Raw genomic sequence first — 16,034 nt, forward strand, 5'->3', positions numbered from 1 at the left:
TCGGTTGGCCGGATTCCAAAGTCTGGGTCCGCTCGCTGATGTCGCACTTCACCCGACGTCATCTCTGCTGGTCTTCGGGTATAAAGGCATCAGCCGACGCCATTTTCCTCAGTCTTTCTTGCCGCGCGGCGCCCGAAGCAGAAGCTGTTCGCAAGTGCCGGTCGGTCAGATCCAGAGATTACTACTACCAAATACTACTTCGAAGACTTCTAAAAAGCTAAGTACCCCGTTGGGGACTCTTTCTTGCCTCAGCCGATGTCAGAAAAAGTCAATAACTGTTTAACTTGTGGGAAACAAATACCTCATAAAGATTTCCACTCTTACTGCCTGCCTTGCTTAGGCCTAGACCACGACGTAGCAGCCTGTTCGGCCTGTGCTTCCTTCAACCGACGAACGCTTAGGCGTCGGTCGGAGTTTGCTGAACAGTTTTTCGGCTCAGATTTTGCATACATCATGCCGTCGGATCCTCCAACTACCCAAATTGTTAAAAAACGCAAAGAAAAAGACCGACACTCGCGGTCCGCGGTTTCGGCCGAAACCATGGTTAAGCAAGCCGCGAGTGTCTCGGTTTTGGCCGAAACCGAGAAAACCGGTCAATCTTCAGCCGAATCCATGACTACTACTGAGGCTCCTGCTACCTTAGTTGAATCGGCCTCAGAAGTTTTGCCTACTACTGTGGTTCCTAGTGATTTATCAGACACCATTCCTTTGGATGTCTCTACCCCAGCACGTGGTGCTGCTAGGCCTCCTGCAGCCATGTCTATTAAGGCCTTTGCCAGGGCTAAAGCAGCCAAAACTGTTAAATCAGTGCCTGTTAAGCCCCCCCTCACACAGGCCCACTTCTAGTTCACAAATGCTTACTCTGGCAGAGGATTTAATATCCTTAATTAGGGGATCCCAATCTCACCCAGACAGGGCCTCTCAGCCCCAGAAAAGAGACCTAGAGCAGAGCCCCGAGCCAGTGTCCTCTGATGATTCTTCGGATGACTCAGACATTACAGACCAGCCAGAGGCTCCTTTTTCTACTTATGAAAATTCCGATGCTGAAGAATCCATTCCATCTGCCTCTCCACCAGAGGAATTTTCCTTTGGGGAAACCTTACATGCCATGAGAGAACAATTCCAATGGCAGGGACAAGATTTCTCAGATTCAAGAAAAGGCTTAGGACATTTCTGCACTTACCACAACATAGGCCCTTAGCTATACCTCCAGTACTGCCTGTTGTGGATGATGCATTTAATGATGTTTGCACTGCTCCTGATACTTTACCTCCAGCCCCTGCCAAACCAGATAGATTTTACAGGGTGCCAGACACTCATCACCACCTATACAAGGCCCCACTTGCAGATCCTGAGACTATATCCCAGGGGCCTAAGGCAGTAGCCTCGACCTCAGCAAGAAACCCTATTCCCTCTCAAAGGGAATCCAGGTCCTTAGAGAGATGGGCCGAAAAAGTTTACACCTCTGCTACTCTCTCAGCTAGAGCTTTAAACTGTCAGTTTCATATGATCCAATACCAAGAGTTTATGCTTGATCAGTTAACTAAGAAGCTGTCCACTGATGACTCCTTAGATAAGAAATATGTTTTAGAAATGGTGAATAACATTCAGCAGGTTAGTAACCATTCTTTAAAATGTGGCTATGATGCACTGGAGGCTTCATTTAGATCAGCCATGACTGGCACAGTGATAAGAAGGCATGCATGGTTGAAAGAACAGGTCTTGCCGGATCATGTTAAAGCAAAGCTGTTAGATGCTCCTATGGATAAGGCCAGTCTATTTGGTACACCTGCTCAGCAAGTAATGAAGAAAATGGAAGAGAAGGCAAAATCTGTACAAACAGTTAAGGATTTCTTACAGGTTCAGCCCCCAAGGTTTAGCAGGAACTGGCCTGCCAAAATTGGTCCTTTCCAGACTCCTCAAAATCTCAAAGAGGCAGGAATAGATGCTCTAGAGGCAGAAATCAATCCAGAGGAGGTGCCTACAGAGGACGACAGTGGCAAGGCAATAACCGAGGCACAGACACAACCACTGCCACTGCAACAGGACAATCACAGTGACTTGGCTCTGACACCGCCTACCAGGGAGCAAATAACAGCACCTTTAGGCGGAAAGTTAGCCTTATTTTCGAAAAATTGGCACTATATCACAAAAGACAAGTGGATTTTGCAAACCATAGACCAAGGTTACAGGTTCCACTTCCACACCTTACCAGTCAAAGAGGAATGCCAAACCTACCTCCAAATCAAAAACAGAAGCTCTAAAGCAGATAGCGCAATTAACAAAGATAAGAGCTGTGGAAAGAGTACCAATAACAGAACAGGGCAAAGGATTCTACTCCAGACTCTTCCTAGTACCAAGAAAAGAGAAAAGTTGGAGACCTATTCTCGACCTGTCCATCTTAAACACATACATCATTGTCCCAAAATTCAAAATGCTGACCCTACAGCAACTTCTTCCCATGCTGGGCAAGGAGTGTTGGCTGGTAACTCTAGATCTCAAGGAGGCATACCTGCACGTCCCCATACGACCAAATTGCAGAAGATACCTCAGATTTCTTGCAGGATCAGAGCATTATCAATTCTCAGCATTGCCCTTTGGCTTATCTACTGCGCCCAGAGTATTCACAAAATGCCTGGCATCAGTAATCGCTCACTGCAGGCTACAGGGAATCCAAATTTATCCATACCTGGATGACTGCCTGTTACAAGCAGACAACAAAAGCAAGCTGACAACAGATTTACAAAGAGTCATTTGCTTACTACAAGCCCTGGGATACACAGTCAATTTACATAAGTCAAGACTGATACCATCCCAAACAAGAACATTCTTGGGTGCGGAATTGGACACAGCAAAACAAATGGCATTCCTAACTGCAGAAAAACAAAAACAACTCCCTCTTTACTTCTTGGCATTAACAAAGCAGAACAAACTAACAGCAAGAAAAGTACTGCAGGCCTTGGGCTTCATGGCATCATGCATAATCTTGGTCCCACATGCCAGACTGCATATGAGAAAGCTACAGTGGTACATAAAGAATTTATGGTCTCAACACAGGCACAGCTTAGAAACCGAAATCCCACTAATCCCATGCCTGAAACAGGAGTTCCTATGGTGGGCTCAAGCATGCCAGTCAAACCCAGGCTTGCCCTTCCACAACTTTCAAGCAAGCCAAACCATCACAACGGACGCCTCAAACCTAGGCTGGGGGGCGCACATGTTGGACAAATGCATACAAGGATTGTGGACTTCAGACCAGCTGCACCTGCACATAAACCAAAAAGAAATGCTGGCAGTAAAACTAGCAATCCAGAAATTCAGACCATTCCTCAAAGAAGGCCATTTAATGATAAGGACAGACAACACCACAGTCATGTGGTACATCAACAAACAGGGAGGCACTCATTCATACCCCTATGCAGAATGACTCTGGACCTTTGGAATATGGCTCTGAGCTACAACATCCAGTTACAGGCAATATTTGTGCCGGGAAAAGAAAACACCCTAGCAGACATGTTAAGCAGAACCACCTCGGATGCTCACGAATGGATGCTACACCAGGACATCTTCAAGGCCATCACAAAGAAATGGGGAATGCCACAAATAGACCTATTCGCATCCCCACTCAATCACCAGCTCAAAAAATTCTGCACAAGGACATACCACCCACTTGCATGAAAGGTGGACTCTCTATCCTTCAGTTGGAAAGGCCTGACAGCATATGCATTTCCACCTCTTCCTTTGATGCACAAGGTACTACTGAAAATCAAAGAGGAACGCCAAGGATAATCCTGATAGCTCCGAATTGGCCAAGACAACACGGGTACCCATTGCGGGGGAGCATGTCTCAGGGAGAATGTGGTCAATACCCTGATGCCTTTGATGTTAACTCAGAACAACTACAACATCATGCACCCAAACCTAAAAACCTTGCAACTGACTGCCTGGAACATCACATAGCAGCAACTAACCCAGACCTATCCCAAAGGGTTAAAGACATTATCCTTGAAGCCCGCAGACCTTCAACAAGAAGGAACTATGCAGGAAAATGGAAAAGATTTGTCATTTGGAGTACTGAAAGAGGAAAAGATGTGTCGAACATAGATATTGCTAACATCCTGGAGTACTTGGCAGAGCTTCTACATACAGGCCTGTCCTATTCCTCCATCAAGATACATGCATCAGCTATTTCAGCAGAATACAGCTTCCATCCACCTGTCTTTTCGCATCCTCTACTCAGGCAGTTCCTCAGAGGGATCAAGAATGTAAAACCTCCTAGGAAACCACCATTACCAGCATGGGACTTGAACTTTGTGCTAGAAAAATTGACACTCCCTCCATTTGAACCAGCAGCAACAGCAGATCTTCAACACCTATCATGGAAAACTGCTTTCCTACTGGCAATTACTTCAGCAAGGAGGGTTTCGGAACTACAGGCCTTAATGGCAGTACAACCCTTCCTAATCTTCCATCAAGATAGTGTGTCCATGAGAACTAATCCTACATTTATGCCTAAGGTGGTATCCAGAGTGTCTTTAAACCAGGCAATCCACCTACCTACCTTCTTTCCCAATCCACAGAACAGGGGGGAAAGACTGCTGCATACCTTGGATGTACATAGACAGTTACGCTACTACCTGGACAGAACCAAAGGTGACAGAAAAACTCACCAGCTTTTAGTAGCCTATGCAACAGGAAGGGAAGGAAAAGCAATTTCCAAACAGACAATCTCCAAATGGATAGGAAATTGCATAAGATTCTGTTACTCCTACCACGGAAAACCAATTCCACAGAACATAAGACCTCATTCTACAAGGGCTACAGCCACTACCACAGCTTTCTTACGAGGAGTGGCAACCAAGGACATTATTGAGGCGGCTACTTGGACCTCCGTGCATACATTTGCCAAGCATTATAATTTACCTCTATACTCTAGATCCCGAGCAGGGTTTGCCACTGCTGTACTGCAAGGGATCCTAACTACACCATAATTCTTCTTCCTCCTCCCCTAGTTTGGCTATGGTATTCTACCCATTTGTTATGACTGCAGATGCATCCTTGAAGGACATAGTACAGTTTTGTACCTACCATAAATGTAGATGTCCGAACAGGATAGCATCTGCAGTCAGGATTACCCACCCTCCTTCCCCTCTGTGGTACTCCTAGGGTATTTACCCTCCTAATAGCTAGCTGGGGGGGAGTCTCTTATGGTGTATTTGTTTGTATATATGTACATCCATTGTTATTTTTGTGTTTGCCTTCTACTTTTTTGGAAACATTGGCATTTATCCAAAATTTAGCTTACCAAGAGGGCAACTGGCATCTGGGGCAAGAAACACTGAGGAAAATGGCGTCGGCTGATGCCTTTATACCCGAAGACCAGCAGAGATGACGTCGGGTGAAGTGCGACATCAGCGGCCGGACCCAGACTTTGGAATCCGGCCGACCGAAGGGCTGCCTGACGACAGGACAACCCATTTGTTATGACTGCAGATGCTATCCTGTTCGGACATCTACATTTATGGTAGGTACAAAACTGTACTATCTATTGACAGCAGTTTCTTTGAATACAGATAGAATGAAAAAAAAAAGATGAAACACTTTTTGGCATACAAAGTATTTTTTGTGAACTGGGGCAATCCCTCCCCCCAAACAAATTAAATATATATGAGGTCACACAACAGTAGAAAAAAGGGAAAACTCCATTGTCACCAAAAAATATTCAGAATAATTTCTTCCGGCTATTGCTGTCAAAAAAATGTCTGTTAGACTGTCAGACACCCTGCTTGTTTACTAACTTTTACATATATGGCCACATTAAGAAAATGGTAGCATAGCAGATTCAAAACGTGAGAAAAGCTTTTGAGAAATACCAAAAAAAAAAAATCACTGATTCGTGATCACATTGTTGGTTCTTCTAAATTTTTTTAATGTTTTTTTTCCAATAAAAAGAATTTTGACAAAAAATAAAGCTGCTTGCCCTAAAAGTAATTGACATATAATTAGATAAGGTTTGTTTTTTTGAAATCATTTTGCCTTTTATTGTAGCTGGAAAGGGTGTTTCCTTGGTTAAAGTGTTTGGTTTTCCTTTTGACTGCGTTACTGATTTCTTCATTTTGCAGTGTAGTGGGATCGGTGTTTGTGGCAGGCTGCTGTCTGATTTCATACGTCTTTTCTTTTTTTATTTTTGAATTATCACCTTTGACATAGGCAAGCCTACATTTATATAAAAGTAATCAAACCATATTAAAGCTCACATTTACAAACATTATAGGACATATAACAGTATATGTCATGCATAATCTAAGCAACATTATATAAATGATTGAATTCCTGCCTTCTCTTAACTCTCATTCGTCCTCAGACATTTTTCTGTATGTATTTTCCTACAATTTCCATTTTCTCTATGTAATTTACTCCTACCCTTTTTCTAAAGATCCCGCTTATTATTCTTTTTCTCTGTTACAACATTCACTACTTCAAGTATAGTCAGTTTAGACTTTGATATGCATTTTCTAGTAACTGCTCTTTTGGCAGAACTAGAATTAAACTTAAAAAAGCCTTACTATGTCTAGACAATTCAGGTCCTGTATCCTAGCTCAAAAAAAAAAATAATTTCCTTAGTTTCATTCATTTGCTCACCCAATATTTCTGACTGATTACTCTGTAGGGAATTTTTAATGTCCGGCAAGTCATTATAGTCCAACTGACCACCTCTTTCTTCCCCATCACACCTCCAACATTTGTCATCTAACCGACGAAAAAATTCTTTGGAGTCTGCTTGGGGTATAAAAGTATCTATGCATACTCTTCGAGGCAAAAACCCTAAATCTTCTAGAATTTGTTGCCTATTTGGGTGTCATACATATATCCTCCCATTGCTTCTTTGTGAATTGCATATCTAATCTCTGTTACCAATATTTTCCGACATCCTCTGTTTGATTCCTATAGTTATCTCATAATATGTTATATGTCCAACTAACTAGCCCATTTTTAACAGCAGCTTCTATTTTAGATTTAATTAAATGATGGATGTCTTTTCATCAGATGTTTGTGTTTTGGGTGACTGTAGTTAAATATACACAGTAGGATCATTAATTGTGTAGGAGCACTATGCACTGTAATGGGGGTGTCTTTTTTCACCACTGCTGTGTCACAATGGAGTTACTGTATATACATGCAACCAAATTCCCACTTGCTCCAAAGCACTCTCTGGTTAAGACACTTTATTCAGTGTTACACAGTAAGCAAATGAAGGTAGAAAGATTTACACCCTATAACAGTGTGTGTGTGTGTGTGTGTGTGTGTGTGTGTGTGTGTGTGTGTGTGTGTATACACACACACACACACACACACACACACACACACACACACACACACACACATATATATATATATATATATATATATATATATATATCTGTATCTGTATCAGTATGTGTGTGTGTATACCACTAATAACTAATAACATAATGTTAATGTCAAAATGTTGAAAATGCAAATGATGGCATGCTAGTGCATGTGCATCAAAAAGCAGCCTTGGTGTATGCAGTCTTTCATTTTTAAAAAACTAAAACTCAGGACCCCACCCAGTTCGGGTTTGTAAAAGGTCTCCTAAACCTGATAGACTTCTTTGAAGCAGTCACCAAAGCTGTAGATAAGGGTAAGGTGGTTCACATAGCCTATCTAGATCTCATCAAGGCTTTCAACACCATCCCCCACTCTGGAATTATAGATAAACTCACTAAACTAGGTATAAATCCCTGTCACAACATGGGTTGCCAACTGACTCACTGACAGAACCCACACTGTGAAAGTAGCAGACTCCAAATCTAAATTCAGACCAGTGATAAGTGTACCACAGGGTTCAGTCCTGGGTCCTCTCCTGTATGGTATCTACTTCTCTGAAGTACAGGCTAAAAAGAAGGTCTTTGGATAACAAAGTTCCCAGATGACTGTAAACTATGAGCCATAATCAAAACTGCAAAAGATGTGGACATCCTACAAAAGGGCCTCGCTGAGACAGATGCCTGCTGTCAAAGCCATGGCCTCAAGCACAATGCCAAAAAGTGCATTGTCATCCCTTTTGGTAAAAACTCTGTACCCATGAACTACCACATAGATGATAGTCTACTTAATACCAAAAGTGTGATAAGAGACCTTGGGACACAGGTGGACATTAGTCTCTCCTTTGATAATCACATCGCCACAGTAGTCAGGAAATCCTTCTACATGGCACACCTCATCACAAAAGGTTTCTCATCCAGGAAACAAGAGGTCATTGTTCCCCTCTACTCGTCATTCATTAGACCCATTATAGAGTACAATGCCCCTTTTGGTATGTACCTCACAAGACATCTACAACTACTGGAAAGGCCACAGAAATACCTCACAAAGAGGATTACTGGCCTCAAACAGATGCCTTACACAGACCGTCTCAAAAAACTGCAGCTTTACTCCGTCCCATATCTCCTATTCAGAGGCGATCTCTGCCTAACACACAAAGCTATGTCAAACCCAGAGCTTTTAGACATGCTCCACTTAAAGAAATCCCAATCCCTACGAGCTACACGCTGTAGGGACCTAAACCTTGTCACCACAATAAACAGAACATGCTGGGGGGATAGATTCCTGTCCCAGAGACTTCCTATACTCTGGAACAAACTACCTATCTATATTAAACAAAGCTCCTCTTTAGCACTCTTTAAGAAAAATCTTGATGATTGGATGGGAGATAGGAAATTCACCTCGGGGATCATTTCTGTGGCTCTGCTCGACAGTGGCACGGGAAAATAATTTTCTTTGGTGGCGAAAGCCAGGGTACGTTTTGGCTAGGCCTATATAGGCCCTAGGGCCAATAGACTAGTACCTACCTAAAATTAAACATTATTTTAGCAGGGAAGCAAGCTCCCCTGCACCCCTCACACCCCCTGTTAATTAAACATACTAACTTCAAGATTGCACAAACATGGAGTAAAGGCAAATTCCTCAGCATCTGGAATTGTGCAGTCTTGCTCATCTGTCAATCAACTGTCTAGCCAGCCATATGCAGTCAACTGGGCAGGTATCACCCTAACACTCATTTGATCTGGCTACTAGCACCCATATCTATCTATCTATCTATCTATCTATCTATCTATCTATCTATCTATCTATCTATCTATCTATCGATCTATCTATCGATCTATCTATATATCTATCCATCTAGCTGTCTATCTATCTATTTACCTACCTATCGGTCTATCTACTTACCTATTTATCTATGTGTGTGTATGCATGGGAAGGGTGCAGAGGGTATATCCTGCAAAAAAAATCCTTATTTTACTGTTGTTTTGCAGTTTTCATTCAACTGTTTGCTTGATAAAATGAAATAATTAAAAGTTTTTCAAAAGACAAGTCATCAGTGAATTTACAGAAGAAGTAAAAAGTCACTTCCTTAGATGGACAGTCACCTGCTTATGCTGTGATTTCAATACTATGTCATCACATTTTACATTTCCAAGTATGGTATCCTGCCCGCAAGAACTTGTTAACAACATCCCTTTCCATGAAATAACAATCTTCTTTTTCTGCAGTGAGATATTGTGGGTTCAGTCCTTTATAATGTCACAACAGGAAGGTGTATCTTAAAACAAATGGAAACAAACATGCTTTTTGCATGACACACACACACACACACACACAAAACACTGCCATGTGCACACATTCAAAATCCAGAACTTTAAAGTCTCAGACTTGTACATTTACTACACAAACACATTTGACCAATTGGCTTTTCATTCATTCTAACACTGACCAAAATTAATTCTACAATATTGTCTCAATGAAAAAGTCATTGATAACACTATACTCAGTCACCTGTCTGTTGTACCCTTGATCTATTTCCTTCTCTAGAGAATCCCCATTTTAAAAAAGGGTTTAACATGTGACGACTAGTTCAGAGTTGTGGTGCATTTATAAGGTGAAATGTCTATTGCATTTGGGTAAAAAATACATATGTATATATACACACACACACACACACACACACACACACATATATATATATATATATATATATATATATATATATATATATATATATATATATGTATGTACACAGATCTACTTTGGAAGCAGCTCAAACTTTCAAAACTTCGAACTTAATATGGTTGAGACCAGAACATCTAAGTTTTGAAAGTTCAAAACTTCAATGAAAAAAATAAAAACAATTTTATTTTTATGTTTAAGCAGGGAGGCAAGCGTCTCTGCACCCCCACACCCCCTGCTAATTAATTATACCAACTCTGAGATCGTACTACAGTGAAGAGAAAGGTAAATTTCTCATTCCGCTCTGTACATTGATCTCCATTTAAACTGTTTGAAGTTTCAAAACATCGATCTTATGATCTTGACCATATGAAGTTTTAAGTTTTGAAACTTCAAGCTTCCAAAGTAGACCCATATACACACATACAAACATATATGTGTATGTGTGTGTATATGTGTGCATGTTACATCTGAGGTCCAACTTTGCACAAACTATGATAAAAGGCAAATTTATAAAAATCATTAACCTCACTCTTTCTTTCATCTTCCACTCCTGCAACCTCATTCCAAACACAGCACCTGTGAGAAAGCAAACTCTAATGAACTAACACTTAAATGACATTTAAATGTAACTTTATTTGTGTGACATTTTCAGGATTTATCTGAACACATACTTAGCAGCACTGCCATTTTCTGTCTAATTTAATTTCAATTTCTGTATTCTGTATTTATACTAACATTACTAACCTTTGTAGATACTGTCAATAAAGCTAGAGATAATGGCAGACTAGTCTCCTCCTTATTTCTAGACATGTCTAAAGCCCTCGACACATTTGTCACAGCAACTTCTACTTCAAATGTCCTTATTAGACCTTCTCAGGCCACACTTCTATGGTCCCAAAGCTACCTGTCCAATAAGTATCAGTAAAATGGCACTCCACCCTGTCTCCATACCTCCTAGTCACCACCGGTGTAACATATGGCTCCATCCTTGGTTTTTCTTCGCTTTAACATTTTCACCAGCAACCTCCACACATCCACACAACAGGCCTTTCTAAGACAATATGCAGATGACTCCACACTAATATGCATATCAGACAACTAGACTCATCTCTAAAAAAATACTCAGTAAGCTTTAACAGACATTGAAACATGGCTTTGTATCTTGCAACTCATGCTCAAGCCCCCCTCCCCAAAAAAACTACTCCCCCGCCAAATCTCTCTGTCATGAAAAAACATACTCTTCCTTAATAATACAACAATTTAAGTCAATTCACACAGCAAATTATTAGGGCTGATAGTGGATGTTAATCTTAAATTCAACCTGCGTACACAAAATTTCATAAAAAAAGTCACAAAAAAACTAGGGATGCTGTACAGAGCTAAAACCATTCTCACCAACACAAATAAAACTATACTTGCCACTACTTACCTCCTACCATCCCTACTTCATGGCACTCCCATCCTTACTGACCTCCAGGTGTCACAAAAATCGAAACTTGAGCAACGCTATAATAAAGTGGCTATATTTGCAGCAAATACCCCTTACAGAACCCACCAATTTATAGCACTAAAAAACCTAAATTGGTTAGAACTATCCCATCAATTAACATATTCACAGCTTTTAACCACCTATAAAATTATCCAGCATCCATCTGCTTGTCCAGCACTAAATGCCATTGTACACACTATGTTCCCAGTTGGTTGTTATGATCCAATGACCAAAAACTCCTCCTTCTCCACAAACCTGTGAAATCTACTGGGCATGGTCTGTACTCTTACAAAGTAGCTAAGGCCTGGAACTCCTTACTTGTATCCTTCCAGTCCTTTAAAACCATTCTGAAAGACTTTCTAACCAAAATGTGGCTCTGTTCTTGCTCAAACTCATTGCAAACTATATCTCTAAATATGAACAAGTACCTGTACATACCTTATACCTCCTTACACCCCTTTCTTCACTCACTTCCTTTCTTTAGTCTATTTCTCTCCCCGACCTTCTTTCTAAATATGTCATAACCATATTTTTTTCTCACTTCATATTGCAGTTCCTGTTTGTGCTATACTAACTTTCCTTTAATTTGTCTATAAAGGGCTAGCATTTCTCTAAATATTAAAACATTGTTATATACATTGTATCTATTCTTAATCAATGTTTTCACATTATGTCTAATTTGGTATAGTTATTTAAACTACAAGTGTATTTGTGTTATTTTTGAAGACTGTAAAATTATTGTTCTTAAAAAGTTTTTGTAATACTTTGGAGCTTTTTTCCTCGGGCCTCCACTAAAAATGGCCACCTACCCAGTCAGACTTTCTTGGTAATCAAATGTCAATAAATAAATATGCCTATCCACTAAAGATTCAAACAGTTTAGTAAAATCTCATCTTTGAAAAGTCTGCATGCTAGTATTGTCATCTTTTATATCCAAAATGAAGTGAACTATCTAAGCAGCAAAAATATTATAAGAAAAAGATTTTGAAGTGTTATGAGCTTGTCATCCCTCAGTTTTGGAATATACGAGTACTCCATTCCAGGGGCACAGACCAGGATTCAGAAAGGCCCTAACACTGGTTGTTACTGCTGGCAGCAGCCCTTTCTGATTCAGAGACAAGCCCACCACAGTGATTCTTCAAGGTCTGTAGAATCACTGCAGTGGGCCGTCTTCAAGGCATTCTAGGGGAATGGCATATGCTAATTAGTCATGTGAAATGCTTGCTGATTCAGAGACTCGATCAGCTTTGTAAAATAGCATGGTCAACCATGTCAATAAACATTGCCAGAATGCTGCATTACCTCATTGTAGTCAATGAGGCGACTATGTAAAAGGTAAGATGAGGTAAGTATCGATGGAGGGGGGAGTAGTGATGTGGGTGTGTATGTCCATGTATGTGTATGGCAGCATGTGTGTGTATCTGTAGGGGTAGGAGTAGTCTTGGGTGAGAGTGTTTGTGTGGGTGTGTACTTGTGTACTTGTGTATGTGTACAGGTGAATGGGTGTGTGTCCATGAGTGCTATCGACTGCATGGGTAATGTTGAGTGGATATCTGTGTGTGTAGGACAGTCAGTGACTATGTTTGTGTGTGTGCGTGTGTGTGCGTGTGTGTTTCTGTATAAATGTCTGAATGTGTGTTTGTGTGTGTGTGTGTGGGTTTGTGTGTCTGAATGTGTATGTGGGGCCTTGGGGTAGTGGTTGGCATATGTCTAAACTCTCTCTAGATTAATGGGGCAGGGGGTTAAATATTACCCAAATTCAACTGGAAAGTTAAGTTTATTTTGCAGCACAAAGGAAGTAGTGGAGGTGGAGGAGACAATGGACACTAGGTATACTCATTACATATTACTCTGAGTTGCTTACAAAATATGATGGGGAACACTAGACACCACAGGCACTCTGTAACTATTACTGTAAAACATAAAAAGTTATTAGAATTATAGGGTTTGCATCAGGAATCATATTTTGAACAAATAAGTATGAAACTCTAATGTCTGGTATTATTGATTGACTGTGGGTTATGAGTGCTGTGTTTAAGACTTCTAGACAAAGCCAGGAGGAACACTAGATGACATCAGGGAGACTTATTAAATATTACTCTAAGCCACTTACAAAGTTAATAAGGCAACAGGTCTTGCATCATGATGCATTTTCTGAACGCTAAGAATGAAACTCTAATGTCTGGCATTATCGACTGACTGTAATCATCCATCATTTATGAGGGACAGGGAAAAATAAGATCACCATCAGAGACAGTCCATAAACTCAAGGGGAGATAATAAGTCAAGTCAAAGTAAACTTCTATTGTCATTTAGCCTACACAAGTACAGTCTAAATGAAAATGAGTGTGTCAGGCTGGAATTGAGAAGACATATACATACATACAGTAACACATGCACTAGACATATAGTCATCATTTCTCATAAGACAGGTTATTCTACTACATATTACCACAGTTTACACAGTTTACCCTATTTATAATTTTCAGCAGCTGAATGATTTTTTATTGCACTGTATGATTCTCACATGAATAACAATCTTGTTAGTATAATAATATATAATAATAAGTATTTCAGTGTGACAGTGTGTGTGTTTGTGTGCGTGTGGTTGTGTTTAAATGTGTGCATGAATGCGGGAGAATGAATGAGGGGATACATGTACCAATAGGATGTGTGGGCCATCGGTGCTAATTACCACAGCAAAGACCTGATTAGTACTGGTAGTAACACCATGTGATTCAGAGGCATGCAGATTATCCAATAATGAGGTCTTTCCTCAATGAGGCTTAACAAGACTCTGAACTGCATTTTCCATGATTGCAGTAAGTGACCCTTTTGTCCGCAGCAGTTAGCACCTGGAGTGGGGTTCTTTCTGAATCTTTGCATTAGTCTCTAAACAGTTGTATTGTTAATATACAGAAGGATGAAAAGCAAATGACCTGATTCTACTAAATCACTGATGCCTGTGAATCAGTACCAAGCTAACCCATGCCTGTATCCCACCTCACCACTCTTCATCCCTGGTTAAATCTGACCATAAGCCAGTCATCTTCTCTATCATTCTTAATGGTATCATCCACCCACCCAACCACAACGTGAGATTGTTTTTAGAGACTTCATCAGAGAAATCTTAATACAGCTTGTAGAGGACCTATTCAAAATCCCCAACAATCCACTACAAATGGCTACTGCTTTTACCTCTGACTTTTATAATGGCCTAAATAGCTTCATAAAAGAGCCAGTACTCATCTACCCTAAATGTAATGGAAAATTCAAGAATAAACCTTTCTGTTGGAACTCCTGTACTGATAAACTTCATGAAAAAAGAAGGAAGATTAAGTTGTAAGAAATCTCTATCCCCTTATTTCAGGACCACACTGAAACATGCCAACAAGGAACTTGAATAATATTTGAAAAAATAAAGCAGACTATGAACTTAAGGTTGCTACAGATATCAAAGGAAACCAGAAATATTTCTTCAGTTATGTCAGAAAATTTAGGAATGATCTCCAACAATATATTGAGCTCATCTCATCTATAATGAAATAATATATTCCACTCTCAAGGATATAATAGATAATATGTTTGCAGATAAATATAATGCTAATATTACTCCGCCTACCCAAATTGTTGCTCCTAATATCCCTGAAAATATAGCTTTCCCTGAAATCACCTTGGAACATGTCTTAAAATCCCTTTCAAAGAATAAAAATAGTTTTTCCATGGGACTGCACAATATACCAAGCTGCATTCTCATCTGTGACAAGTATACACTATGTGAGCCTCTATTTAAACTGTTCAAACCCAACCTGTCCACAGGGTTTGTGCCTGATGCTTGGAGAACAGCCACTGTGAATCCCATACAGAAGAGTGATACATGATAAAGGACAGATTATTATCCCAAGGATAAAAATTCAAAGGGGGATATTCCAGGGTGACTCTTTGTCACCGTTGCTATTTTGCCGTGCCATTAATCCATTAAGCTGTTTTCTTAGCTTAAGCCATGGCTACAATTTGGCTCCTAGAAAACAACAAAATATAATGACTTCTTATCTTCTCTTTGTTGATGATTTAAAACTGTATAGCTCACCAGATGAGGAACTGAAAGCACAGCTGCAGGTTGCCAAAACATTTTCAGATGATATTACAATGTCATTTGGTCTTGATAAATGTGCAAAAGTAACCTTTAAAGCAGGAAAACTGCAGCACCAGGAAAACATCAGTTTGGGACAAGAATGTGATATAAAAGAACCTGAGCAAGAGGGAGTATATAAATACTTGTGAATTGATGAAGGATCAGCAATAAAACATGAACAAATGTGAATAAAACTCAGTAAGGAATACTTTAGAAGACTTAAATTAATCATGAGAACAGCATTGACATCTAGGAACAAGATCTAAGCTATAAATCAATTTGCTCTTCCTGTCCTAACATAAGTTTTGGAGGGATAGACCGGCCCCCAAAAGTGTTGGATAGATTAGATATTAAAACAAGAAGGATGCTTCATGCTCA

The sequence above is a fragment of the Protopterus annectens genome, chromosome 1.part2 (genome assembly GCF_019279795.1).
Source record: "Protopterus annectens isolate FY-2018-M chromosome 1.part2, PAN1.0, whole genome shotgun sequence".
Taxonomy (NCBI): Eukaryota; Metazoa; Chordata; order Ceratodontiformes; family Protopteridae; genus Protopterus; species Protopterus annectens.